Source organism: Dermacentor variabilis, chromosome 8 (genome assembly GCF_050947875.1).
Source record: "Dermacentor variabilis isolate Ectoservices chromosome 8, ASM5094787v1, whole genome shotgun sequence".
NCBI classification, from domain to species: Eukaryota; Metazoa; Arthropoda; class Arachnida; order Ixodida; family Ixodidae; genus Dermacentor; species Dermacentor variabilis.
This window is the reverse complement of record NC_134575.1, coordinates 99,483,133-99,497,034: the sequence shown is the minus strand read 5'-3', so window position 1 is coordinate 99,497,034 and position 13,902 is coordinate 99,483,133. Positions and strand designations below refer to the sequence as shown.

The 13,902-nt window shown below is 45.0% G+C and overlaps 1 long non-coding RNA gene across 1 annotated transcript; it reads left to right on the top strand.

Annotated features, from left to right (window-relative positions):
- The first annotated feature begins 5,613 nt into the window (after positions 1-5,613).
- LOC142590463 (uncharacterized) lies at positions 5,614-11,174 on the top strand. Its single transcript, XR_012830157.1, has 3 exons — positions 5,614-5,901; positions 6,561-6,623; positions 10,969-11,174. It is a non-coding gene; the product is annotated as an uncharacterized LOC142590463 (long non-coding RNA).
- Positions 11,175-13,902: the final 2,728 nt, after the last annotated feature.

Below are 13,902 nucleotides of genomic sequence, written 5' to 3'. Positions count from 1 at the left end.
TAATGTTTCGTACACACTTGTGGTACAAGACTGCAACTGGGCTCATTTGATGGGCGTATATGAAAACAAGTGAGACACTGTCTAGCAGGCATGTTGTTCAAGCGGTGGCTAAATTTGTGCACATATGGCAGCCTTAGGTCTAGTGGTGTCTGAATGGTAAGGTGAGATGCTCTTCAGCTTTTCAAGGATGGTTTCGGACATGGCACGCATTATTTATAGGGTAAACTGGCCTTTAACTGCCTGTTGGTCTAATCTGCCTCATTTTGTCCATCAATTATTTCACTGCTGTTACTGCAGCACCCACTTACAAATAATCCAAGGTAGTTCCTTTTTGGTCCCAAAAGATAGACGGCATCAGCTAACCTGCAGAAATTTGGATTTGGAATCCCTTGGACTGAGGGAAACAAATGTCTTCACTTTTTTTGGTTTTGAGATTGTACAAAATTATCCATGTGTGAATTCATGAAAAGTAGCCTACAAAAAATTTTCTTTACTTTTTTCAGGATAGCATATGGTGGAATATGACGTTAACACATGTTTGGATTTTTTGTCAGCAGTGGGGGCACACTAGGCTAGAACTTTTATATTTGTTACCCTGAGGCCCTTTATGACGAATCGAGCGTCTCTGCCATGCATTTAGCTGAAGACCCCGTATTTTCTAAAACTCATTCTGAACAGTATCCACAATCTCCCTGCAAGTAACTTCTTTAAGCCTCCTTGAATGTTTGTATCTTCCAAGGTGAAATGGCCTGTATCAAGCTGAGCCCTAATTCTTTTGACCAGGTGATGAAAACAAACAATGAGGTTAAAAAATCGCTGGATAAATGTTTGTTTTGAACATATCGAAACGGGCAGAGAGATAAGGCTAAATGGGACCGCGTTTACTCTGCAGAAGATATGGCCGGTACAACCAGTATGGCCGAACGTAAGGTTAGTCCCACTACGTCGTCTTTTTTGTTTTGTTAGTGATCATCGTATTTGTCCCTCTCGTGGCACCGTGACATAACCCCGGTGGCAAAAGCGCCTACCCGGCGCCTTCTAGATGGCGGCCGCATGATGTGGCTTGAGACGACCCGCGTGGACGATATCAGCTGACATGGACGACGGGGAAGCATCGGCTGGAGCTACTTAGTAAGTCACACCACTGAGCTGTTGGACGACGTGGTAAGGACTAGAGTACTGGGAGAGCAGTTTTTCCGATAGGCCCACATGCCTTGAAGGAGTCCAAAGGTGTACGAGGTCGCCGGCAGAGAACTGGACATCATGATGACGGTTGTCATTAAGAAACTTCTGTCTTGCCTGTAATCAGAAAGGCGACGGTGGGCAATCTGACGTGCCTGGGCAGCTGTAGCGATAGCGTCGCGAGCGTGCTCTAGAGCACTTGGCAGGAGCGTGTCGAAAAGCAATGTTGGGTCACAACCAAAGAGGAGAGTTGTACGCGAATGTCACAAATGGAAGCGCGGCATGCCAGTCACGATGGTCTAAGGAGACATACATCGAGAGCATATCTGTAAGTGTTCGGTTCAGGCGTTCAGTGAGGACGGTTGTTTGAGGGTGGTATGCTGTCGTGAACTTGTGTTTCATGGCACAAGAGCGAAGTAAATCTTCAATAACCCGAGATAAAAAGTAGCGGGCCCTGTCTGTGAGAAGCTGGCGAGGAGCTCCATATGGTGTAAGATGACGTCTTGGAGCAGGAAGTCTGCGATGTCGGTAGCACAACTGGTCTGCATGGCTCTTGTGACAGCATAGCGGTTTGAATAATCCGTTGCAACGGTGATGTGCTTATTTCCAGCTCTGGAGGTAAGGAAAGGGCCCAACAGGAGGCCAACATGATAAACGATCAATTGGCTGGAGGGTTCCCAGCCGGAAGCAAACAGGCTTCTTACGACGTTGCCATGGTTCGCAAGCAGCGACATAACGTCGCACGGTACGGCAGAGTCCACGCCAGAAAATTGTCTCCGGACATGGTCGTAGGTCCTGGAAACACCCAGGTGGCCAGCGGTAAGGACTTCGTGGAGTTGCGCGAGTACAGTTGTCCGAAGATTAAAAGAAACGATTATCAGCAGTTCGTGTCTTTAGGCACGTAATTTAGGCAGTATAAGATGCCGTCCAAAGCGAGGAACAAGCTAAGCGAGGGGTCTGACGGGTCAAAACGGAGGCGGCTGATAAGGTCACACAAGGATGTATCATGTGCTTGCTCCTCGCCGATGTGGTGGAAGGCGGAGAGCGTGGATATTCCAGCAGTTGCATCACTGGAGTCAGGGGCATCGACGGGGTGCCAATACAAACAGTCGGCATCCTGGTGTAGCCTACCGGACTTGTACACCACTGTGTAGGCGAATTCTTGAAGACGTACGTAGTGCCCAGCGACCTAGACGACCCGTTGGACCCTTAAGTGCCGAGGGCCAACAGAGAGCGTGATGGTCCGTGGCAACAGTGAAAGGTCGACCCTATGAGTACGGCTGGAATTCGCTCGCTGCCCATACTAGTGCGAGGCACTCGCACTCTGTAATGAAGTAATTGCGTTCAGCATGTGAAAGCATGTGGCTTGCGTATGCAATGGCTTTGTCACGACCACGTTGGCATTGAGCTAAAACTGCGTCAATTCCATAGCCACTACCATCTATACGTACCTCAGTGAGGCAAAATTTCTGACAAATCGACGGAAATAAGAGCATAAGCCTACAAAGCTGCGGACGTCTTTACACAGGTCAGCACAGGAAAATCGAGAACAGCACGAACTTTTGCGGGATCGGGGCGGACGCCAGATAAAAGTGGAAAAGGGAAATGAAAGTTGAGGGAACAACTTCCTGTAAATGGGAACTCAATCCATATGTTCTGCATTATGCATGCGGTGCTTTACCAATTCAGCTACTGTACGTGGCACTCATCCTCCAATCCACCTTAAGTATTTGTGCGTGTGTAGAATAGCAGCCCTGGGAACTAGCCGGTAGCACTCGCAGCCACAACTGACGACATAGAACAGTCTTTTAACTGCATGCGTCACATAGTACATAAGCATACTGCTTGAGAACCCTGATTTTAGCCACTTTGATGCTTTAAGACAGCATACAATGATTTATTGGCCACTTGTACGAATAGGGGTCAACTTGTCTGTTGCTCTGATTTCATCCAATGAACAGGCTTTTAAAAGCCAACTTAACTAAATTTGTTGTACATGCTGTGACCAAATCCGTTGTCAGAAAGGTAAGGAGCAGCTCAACTACCCCTGTCATACTGGACACTACTGTGTCCAGTATGACAGGGGTGTGTCATACTGGCACATTGGCATTAGCATCGAATGGCAATATTTCGTTGCTACACAGTGATATTTAATGCCATTAGAATCAAATGACTTCCGCAATGAAGTGACTTCAAGAAACTCCTTCAGCTTTGCACTTGAAGTGAATGTACACTCTGCCCCAGAGCCAAGGCGAAATATGACTTTAAGCGTTCGTAATTTGAGAAGCATTCATGTAAAAAGGTCACAATTTTTCATTGTTTAAGGCACCTGTCATCTTATAGTTTGCTCTCCACTAGAGTGTACTATACTATGGTCGAGTGGGCCGAACGGCGCTCTCCCGCTGAGGCGCCGCGTGTGGAAAAATTTTCCGATGGCGCTGCGAGCGAACTAAGGGCAGAGACACGCTTCGTGGCAGATTCAACGTACTTTCGCTGCGGGTTCTGAGACCGATCGCGTGTGAACGCTCTTGGAATGGTGCTTTATTTTAATTGCAAATTTATATTGAGACCTTTTTGCTGCGTACATAAATTTGGGGCATGGGTTATACAACGTGCCGTCTTCAATCTTGCGGTTGTCAAGCGCGTCATCTGCTAGCGAGCTAGCGTTCGTTGTGCGAACGCTGGCGGACGGCCACTTTTTCTCTCAGAAAATCTGCGCAGTACATTTTTTTTATGTTTTTAGTTGCTCTGGTGCGCATATGACTCTTCTCTCGGCCGGTAGGAAAGTTAGTTTTAGCCATGAGAAAGTAAACAAAACCACGTTTTCTAACTGCGTTGCGCGAAGAATGAGCAATGCACTTCTAGGTAAATCAAGGGGTACATAGACGTATATATTCACGACATATATGCAAGAGAAAAAAGTGAAAACTCCCGACTGGAATAAGCGTGTTTTCAGTAGCAAACACACTTATTAGTGAATAGTGCACATAACTTTCATTGGCAGAAGTAATAATAGCCTTAGCAGACAAAAATGACTTTAATATATATATATATATATATATATATATATATATATATATACGGGGTGTCCCAGCTAACTTGGACCAAGATTTTGAAAAAATCTATGCATTCTTCAGAACAGAAATCGCATGGCTGTTGTTAGCGGTTGTCTAAACTTACTGTACCATTCGTATGCTCGTCTTTTTTGGGGTAATCAGCCGAGATAAATTAACATAATAAATATAGCTTGAAACGTTCAGTCGTCAAGAGGAAAGTTGTGGAGCTCCACAAGTATTTCCCAGCCCAGGCACTTCCAACGAGATAGACTTAGCATGGCCGTTTTTATTCTGGAAAAACGAAAGCACGCGGAGTTTAAAAAATACCACGTGACAGCGCGTTCTGTGCGCCCGAATGCGCCACGATTACAGCGCTCTCAACCGTGCTTTGTAAAAAATATAGCTTGCTTCGCGCCTTTCGTGCTGCTTCGCGTTGTGTTTGGTTCCGAGATAAACGGCAGTGGGTTCGGCTGGCAGTTGAAATACAGCGCGGCTCTCGTTTCTGCGGCGATAATTGCACACTCGCGCTAGCAGAATGCATGCGGAGGAAAAATGACATTCTCATGAGTTCGAATTTGGGAGCAAGACCCCAACAAGCAAACACGCATTATAAGAAGCTTGATAACGTCGTGCGAATTACGCTGCTTGTCACAAAAGCAAGAACTGTAAGCTGACACAAAAGGTTGCTTTTTAGGTTCCTGTCCAATCCTTGTCGGCAGAGAATTTGTAATTTCACTTTACTTACGCGCCTTTTCCACGTTGTACAAAAGTTTCACACAGATGGCTCCCCACGAAACACAGAACCTCTTGAAAACCTCTTGAAACGGCTATACACGTCATGGTCTATGGTAAGACTGAAAATAGGATTTCTTCTAAACATAACCTCAACACTTGGGATATGCTAGTATATATTCTATCTACTGCAAAACCCACTACTGGTGTAACTAGAGTCCGTTTTGGTAAACACATTAGAGCGTCTAACTCAAGAACTTTTTAAGTCTTTTTGTCTAAAAGTGCACAAAATGCCAAACGACGTGTTAAAAGTGCGGTTACCGTCGGCGTTAGCGAATAAAAGACGCCGCAGGCAAATCGAACTCGTTGGAAGCAACATAATAAGTTACCTTTAATGATAAATAATTTCACACCAGAACTTCAGCAATCAAGGGCGAGTTATTGTTTTCCATGCGGAGCGTGCACACGGCGCCTGGAAACCATTCTGTGCTCGCGCAGCAGGTACTAACAGCAGCAGGAGCGAAATGCCGGTGTTGCACCGCAGAGCCACCGTGCTGCGATCAATTCAGCGGCAGTTAAATAGGCACACTCTAACTTTGTCAGACACCTCATTCCGTGCTGTTAACACTGGAAGACAAGAAGTTTGAAAAAACGGCCATTGCTGCCCGCAATATCTCCGTCGTGGGTTCGTAATTTGTTATGCCAGTTGTGCGTCATTCTAAGCCGTTCTGTACATTTATACTTGATATTAACTGGAGTCATTTAGCTGTGCTGATGATGTTTGCCGTGTGTTTTGCATCAGTGCTTCATGACATCGACTGTATTGCGTGTTTTCGCCGACGGCTTACTATGACAATGGCGGGATGTGCGTTCGCCGCCTTCGTGTCTCGGTGCGTCTTAGTATGTCGCACGTTCGGATAACACTTTTCCTGTAAGTGAAATACATTGCACTTCGTTTTTGTCAACAATATTATGTGAATATTTTTAGGTGTTACCCGCGACAATTCTTGATGGATGGGCTCTTATGCCCTGCATGTTTTTGCCATCTTTACTTTTATACGACGGCTCTGCTTATGTTCAGCAGTTCAGCGCTACCGCACTCCACGACTTCTGCAACACCAGTCAGAACTTTTCCCTACTTGTTAGTCTTTGTGGTTAACGTAGCACGAACCAACCGAAGGGAGTGCATTCGAAGACGACGCGCTGGCTGTAATCCTGAACCAGACTGAACTCGCCCTATTTTGTGTCCTTTTGTTCTTGCATGGGTTACGGCGTTGCGAGCGCACGCGCGTGTCAGTGACTATGCAGCTTGTAGCGTTCCCAGTTTATGGCAAAACAAAAATATAACTGCAATGTTTACTTCATCTATACAATTCCAAATGCAATGGTCTGCTGATGTACAAATTTCATTTGTGTTTTGTTCTAAATAAGCAGCAAAACGTTTAGCCTAGTAGGTGCTTCATCTGGGAATGCAATCACGACTGCTTGGCATTTATTAATAAATGAGTGGGACGGGGTCACCTCCTTTGTAGTTGCAAATCTGTCAACTCTTATTTTCAACTCCCTTGTTTTGTTCCTCTCACTCCATAGACGGCTGGACACCCTCCTTGTACCTTGGCGCTAGCTGGATGACAGGACCTTATCATGATCAGTGTAAGCCAATGTACTGTACCCTCTCTGGTCCTCCCTGTGCTTTGTATATGGGTTAAGGCCAGGGAGCGCTTCGTGGTAAAATAGCTAGTTGATGTCTCACGAACGGGCATTTTTTTTTGCACTGGTCCCTTATAAGCTGCCACTATTATAACCAATTTCTCAGTGCCAGTGTACATACACAGTTCTACTAATAATTCGTTTCCCTAAGCCTTACAAAATTTGCCTGTAGGTAGTCACTGCTATGTAAAAACTCACAAATTAACTCTGTTGTGTCATATGAGCATTTCATACATGAGCAAAAATTTGCCACAACAGTGTACAGTCTCGTCCACTCTTAGGGTGAACACGGCTCACCGTGGCCGCGCTCCGCGGGGCGCCAGTGCGTCCGGCGCGGCGGCGCATCGAAGTGAAGCGGCGCAGGCGCACACGGACCCAGGGGAGGTGCTTTGCGTCGTCTGCTACAGCGCTGGAGCGCGTCGCCTCTTGCTTTGCTGTAAAGTACACTTCGCTACACCCAGGTGACTGAGTGCCCGAGGCGGCATTGCGGGAAGCCGCACTTCACTAACTGGAGCATTTTCCAGCTGGTTCCGTCTACAGCTTGTCAACAGCCTGCTTAATCAATATACATAAACAGAAACAAGCTTCTCACCACATAAATCACTTAGCATGTTTTTTTATAAGTGATGAGGGTAAAAATACAGTCAATTCTTTCGCGCTCTTTATTAGGCTGGGGCGTAGAGGAGACGCTTGATAGTCGTGTCAGGGACGTCACCCAGCCTGAGGCTGTTCTTAATTTCTCGGTGGAGGTCGGGTTTGCAGCAGCCGCCGCAACAATGGTCACTCTTTGCCGGGCTTTCCGGGGAGCATCCGCAATTGCTCCATCCTTCTTGTAAGCCTGGACGATTCTATTTACAGTTCTCAGTGGCCTTTTTGTCATCTCCGATATAACGCGTTGAGCATAGTTTTGTAGGCATAGATCAACGATGTGGCATCTTTCTTTTTCCAGTACCCGCGACATGGCTAGTTTCCTAAGTGCACCGGCGAAATGAAATTATCCTGCACTGTTACAGCGTTTTTATCGCCGAAGTGCCATGGCAACCAGCAACCGAACAACATGCAATTCATCTTGCAAGTCGACGGAAATGCGTTTAATGGAAACACCTCTGGTGTCTTTCGATTTGGCGCGTCATCCCGGAATCTTTAACTCCGGAGCGGCCAGTCGCTCAGTTGAGTAGTCATTGGCTGCACCGCATCATCATATTAAGCTAAGATGGGGTAGCATGACCTAAGCAAAAAAAAAAAAGAGGGGGGGGGGGGCTCGGCAGTTGATCGGGCTGACGCCCATGGTCAGTTAAAAAGTAGACTGGCTCGACCACAGCAATCTGGCTTGGGCCGGGCTTCGCTTTTACAAATGGCGAGCCCGTTTGCAGACCACCGGCATGCGGTGGGCATACGACACCGGGCCGGCATCATGACCGCCGGTTTAAATATCTTGGCCGCGTTCGTCCAACACACGGACCGGCCACTTCCCCACGACGGCAACAGCTTCGCTTGTTCGCGGCAAGGGTTCCTGTGCCGTATTCATATTTGGGTCTCACCCACTCAGCCCAGCCCACCCCCGCCTACCCCCTAAAAAAAAGAAGAAATAAATTCTTCCTAATCTCCAAATTTATCCGAGGCCCACCATATGGCGTAACTCAGATGCCATATGGCGCTTCGGGACGTATACCGCACAATTAACAAATTATTATAAGCTAGTGAGAATACGCATATGGCCCATTCCGAGGAAGTACTGAAATGAAATAGAAGCGAATAACGACCTAATTACCCGGCAAGACGTAATTTAAGCTAGAAAACAGACATGTAGATTATAGATTTTCCACTCCAATTACCTATTCAAAACCGACGGAAACAGCATTCGCATGCAGTGTGCATTGACTCCAAGGGGAAAAGAACAAAAAAAAAAAACGTCGGCACCACATGTTTTACTTCACCTAATCAACGTAATCAAATAATTGACCGACGATTCTTCTAAATGAGAATGCGACTTCTAGCGTCAGGTAGCCGTCAGAAGACCGGCATCACTTCGGTGATTTTACCCAAACTGTGACAACAAATGAATTTACTTCTTTTAAAGGATGTAGGAAGATGAAAAGGGGGAGTAAATGAAATTGCCGCCATATCAGTTGCTATACCGGGCAGAGCACTTTGCTACATCGCGTAAATGAGTGCGAATCAGCGGATACCACTTCTTAGTTGCTGTCGAAGTAATAGTATTGCCCTCCTTAATGGCAAAATCCATGGCAAACATGATGATGCGTGATTGAACAATCGCTCTCTAACTTTCTGCAAAACTTGTAGTGGGTTTAGGTCGTTTTCTTAAGTCAATTAAGCACATTTGTTCTAGCATCAAGACATGCGCGAAACGGCGCGCTAAGCTCATCACATGATGACTCCAACCAAGAGCGCGCCTAATAGGTTTCTTGGTACGCACTACACCAACTGCTGTGAGAGTAAAATAAAATGGCCCCAGCCAAATAAAGAGCGCGAAAAAAATTATTGTATTTTTACCCTCATCACTTATAAAAAACATGCTAAGTGATTTATGTGGTGAGAAGCTTGTTTCTGTTTATGTATATTGATTAAGCAGGCTGTTCACAAGCTGTAGACGGAACCAGCTGGAAAATGCTCCAGTAAGGGAAGTGCGGCTTCCCGCAATGCCGCCTCGGGCACTCAGTCACCGGGGTGTAGCGAAGTATACTTTACAGCAAAGCAAGAGGCGACGCGCTCCAGCGCTGTAGCAGACGACGTGAAGCACCTCCCCTGGGTCCGTGTGCGCCTGCGCCACTACAGTTCGATGCGCCGCCGCACCGGACGCACTGGCGCCCCGCGGAGCGCGGCCACGGTGAGCCGTGTTCACCCTAAGAGTGGACGAGGCTGTACATTAAACCTTGCTTCCCTAATGCACAAATATATTCAAGCCAGTATGTGATTAGTTCTGTATTCTAAATGTTTTCTGTGTGATTTAGTTCCTTTACAGGAATTTAGTGTAAAGCATCAGCAAGCAGTCTAATTTGAGATTTATGTGTGCTGTAAAAGGTGTGCTTTGCCGCTAGAATTGATAAAACATGGGCCGAGGCTTCCATACAAGAACGAACTTCAATTTGGCTCTACCACCGTCAGCACTTCCCTGGCGCTTGCAAAATGAATCATATCAGGTAGCTTGTGCTAGACTGTTTTTAGGTTTATTGTGAGATCACACAGTGGTGTGTGGAGGCGCCTGCGTCTGAGATAAAGATTGTGCTGCTACATATGTACGTGTAGAACAGGTATGATGTTGAGGGTTCCAGCAATTTGCAGAGGTGCTTTTAAAATTTTTTCATAACTATAATTTTACCTGTGCTGTTTTTGTTACCTATTTCAATAATATCATTGGAGGTGTTATCAGAATTTAGCAATTTATTTGTCCTGGCCCATTAGCCTGCCACATTTGACTTTTAACTTAAGTGGGCAATTACTCAGCATTGACCATTACTTGAATACACCTTTTTGTGTGCAGTGGCTTCTCAAATGCGAATCAATGTAGATGCTCAGAATTACCTGAGGCTATAGATGCACTGATGAATTTGCTACCTATACAAATCACTTTGCACTTTCTCGCGCAAACACCATGTTAACACTTCCCAAGACACTGGGATAGGTTATCGTTTGATCATGAGATACTTTGAATTTTGTATGACGCATCATCGAAGGTAATGCATCATTTGTGTGAGGTATTTCCCTAAGTCAATTAGGCTCACATGAAAATATATCAACAAAAGTGATTGATCCAGCAACACTACTTTATCACCAGTCCTCCTTTGCATGCTACCTGCTTACTCCGTACTGTGTCATGGTTAAGTTTGGAAAAAAAGGCAACAGCTAGGCAGTGCGAAATGCCAAACTTGCTTTTAGTTTAAAAATATAAAACGCTGTTTACCTTTTTAATTAAGTTGGTACATCAATTATCTGCAGAGTGCATTACTGTTTTAAGTTGATTATATTTGGCAGGAAGTTTCTCAGACTTGTTAAAAAGTTGATAAGTGGATTTTTATCCACAAAACACCATATATTAATTTCAAGGCTGACTTTAAATCAGCTCTGCAATTTAATAACTATATGCCAGGAAATATGCTAGCAATTTTAAACATCATCACATACATACCTTAGGATACCCCGTAATTGAATAGAAAGGAGTGCTTAAATTTATTTTTAATGTGAGCCAAACTTCTTCGCTCATATTGCTAATTGAAGTTCCGATTTCAACATTTCCATTTCCTCCCTCGCCTTTTTCTTTTCTGTGCAGGTGTTCCCTGCCTATGTCTACAAGAACCTTCACGCGTGGCGTGTGACAGCAAGCTTTTGTGGGCAGCCAGTGCTCTTCTACGAAGGCTGGCAGCGGCGGCAATCATCTTCAATATTTATCCATGCTCACCTTTGCTGCTATTTGTCACTTGTTAATTACACTTTCTGCATCTTTTGTAATTTATTAGGTAATAAAGTATGACTATGTGACACGGTGTGAAGTAGATGTCTTGCTGCATTTTCACTTGCAATCATCTTTTATGCATGAAAAAACTCATCGTACTGTGTATGAAAAATATAACAGCATATTATGATTTATCTTTCAGTTCCGGTAACATGGAACGTACAAGGCATTCGCTAATTGATGGTGTATTGAAGAACTGGCCATTATTTCTGCGTGATGATGTGCAAGCATGTGGCGGTTACCTTACAAGGGGGCACCCACAAAGTAAGGTACAATGAACTTTTAAATGAAGCATGGACATCAGAAAAAGTATATTTATATTGCCTGTTAGAGTGGTTCGCAGAGTGTTTTTCCAGATGTGTACTATCCTTTATTTCTTAACAATTCATTGCAGCACAGCGTTCTGTTTCGTATACTGGTGTCGGGGTATTGTGCCCTCTGTAGCGGAAACCAGACTGTAATTTTTACCTGAACTGCAGCATCACTGACAAAGTGTTTCCCTGCTAGAAACTATTTCAGTTTGATGGAGTCCCAGCAGGGCGAAGTTTTGTCAATAATAACGTGTTTCATGCAGAGATGTTCTTGTTTAGGTCAATGGGCGAACATTGGCATGATATCAGCATACAATACAGGCCTTGTTTTATTTGCAAAATAATTCTGATAGGTGGCATTCAATTGATTGGTCTAAGTAAGAAGCACTAATTGACCAATGAGGCTGTACTACACTATTCCCATGGTTCGCATCTGGAAAGACTACCTGTGCGTCACTATCCGACAATATAAACTTTTTTCTGATGTCCGTGTCTCATTTAAAATAAGTTGTAACTGTGGGCAAACTTCGTTTTACTGTAACGGCTGCCGCAAAATTTTGAGAGTATGTCTAAAAGAAGTCTTCAGTTCTTGTCAAGCTGTCCATTAGCCAACTTTTAGCGTAACTTTATCAGTGCTTACTGAAGTACTTCTAGACGTCTATGGCTACAAAATGTCTTGATAAAGACAGCTACTAGACTTTGGAATTAGCCGTTCAAGACATCTTTTAGACATCAAATAGCTGCTTGCGTGTTTCGTGGGTCTTCATGGGTAACGGTTGTAGAGATTTATTCGATGTAATGTCTGTCAAAAGAATGTATTCAAACAAGTTGCCCTCTGTCGTAATGCAGTATTAGCACCTTTTCAGCACGTCCGATATAACTTTTTTGATTGCGCAAGACAGTATCTCGCTGTAGGTATCAGCAATCTCTGCCTTTAGCGCTTCTGGTGTAGTTGTAGGTTTGTGGTACACTCGGTCTTTCACATGTCTCCGCAAGATGTCAAGAGGTGTCAAGTCCAGTGACCTTGCGGGCGATGCCACTGGTCCAAGCCGCCCGACCCACTATCGTTTGAAGGCTTCGTCAAGCCAGGCTCGGGTAATGCTGCTGTAAGCTGTTGCATTCTCGTGCTGATACCAAGTTCGCTTTAAATACGCAAGAGGAAGATCACAGCGAAAATCTTCGACTGGGCTTTCCAAGATGTCGTTCACGTACCGCGGACCAGCGAGCGTATGATAAAAATATGGGGCCAGCATTCTTCCATCAAAGATACCGCACCACACGCTGAATGACCATTAGTACTGGCGTCTGGTCTGCGCCACCCAATGCCGGTTCGTATGGCTCCAGTAATGCGCATTATGGATGTTGATCTTGAAAATTTCTGGAGAAGGTTGCCTCATCTGTCCAGAACACTTTGTCAACAAAATCCGGTATTCAGCACTGTTCATCATCATCACCAGTCTGGCTATGCCCATTGCAGGGCAAAGGCCTCTCGTATACTTCTCCAACTACCCCGGTCATGTACTAACTGTGGCCATGCTGTCCCTGCAAACTTCTTAATCTCATCTTCCTGCCTAACTTTCTGCCGCCCCCTGCTACCTTTCCTTCCCTTGGAATCCAGTCCGTAACCCTTAATTACCATTGGTTATCTACCCTCCTCATTACATGTCCTGCCCATGCCCATTTCTTTTTCCTGATTTCTACTAATGTCATTAACTCGCGTTTGCTCCCTCACCCAATCTGCTCTTTTCTTATTCCTTAATGTTACACCCATCATTCTTTCCATAGTTTGTTGCGTCGTCCTCAATTTGAGTAGAACCCTTTTCGTAAGCCTCCAGGTTTCTGCACCGTACGTGAGTACTGGTAAGAGACAGCTGTTATACACTTTTCTCTTGAGGGATAATGGCAACCTGCTGTTCATGATCTGAGAATGCCTGCCAAACGCACCCCAGCCCATTCTTATTCTTCTGATTATTTCAGTCTCATGATCCGGATCCGCAGTCACTACCTGCCCTAAGTAGATGCATTCCCTTGCCACTTCCAGTGCCTCGCTACCTATCGTAAACTGCTGTTCTCTTCCAAGGCTGTTAAACGTTACTTTAGTTTTCTGCAGAATAATTTTTAGACCCACCTTTCTGCTTTGCCTCTCCAGGTCAGTGAGCATGCATTGCAAATGGTCCCCTGAGTTACTAAGCAAGGCAATATCATCAGCGAATCGCAAGTTACTAAGGTATTCTCCATTAACTCTTATCCCCAATTCTTCCCACTCCAGGTCTCTGAGTACCTCCTGTAAACACCCTGTGAATAGCATTGGAGAGATCGTATATCTCTGCCTGATGCCCTTCTTTATTAAGATTTTGTTGCTTTCTTTATGTAGGACTAAAGTGGCTGTGGAACCGCTATAGATATCTTTCAGTATTTTTACATACGACTCATCTACACC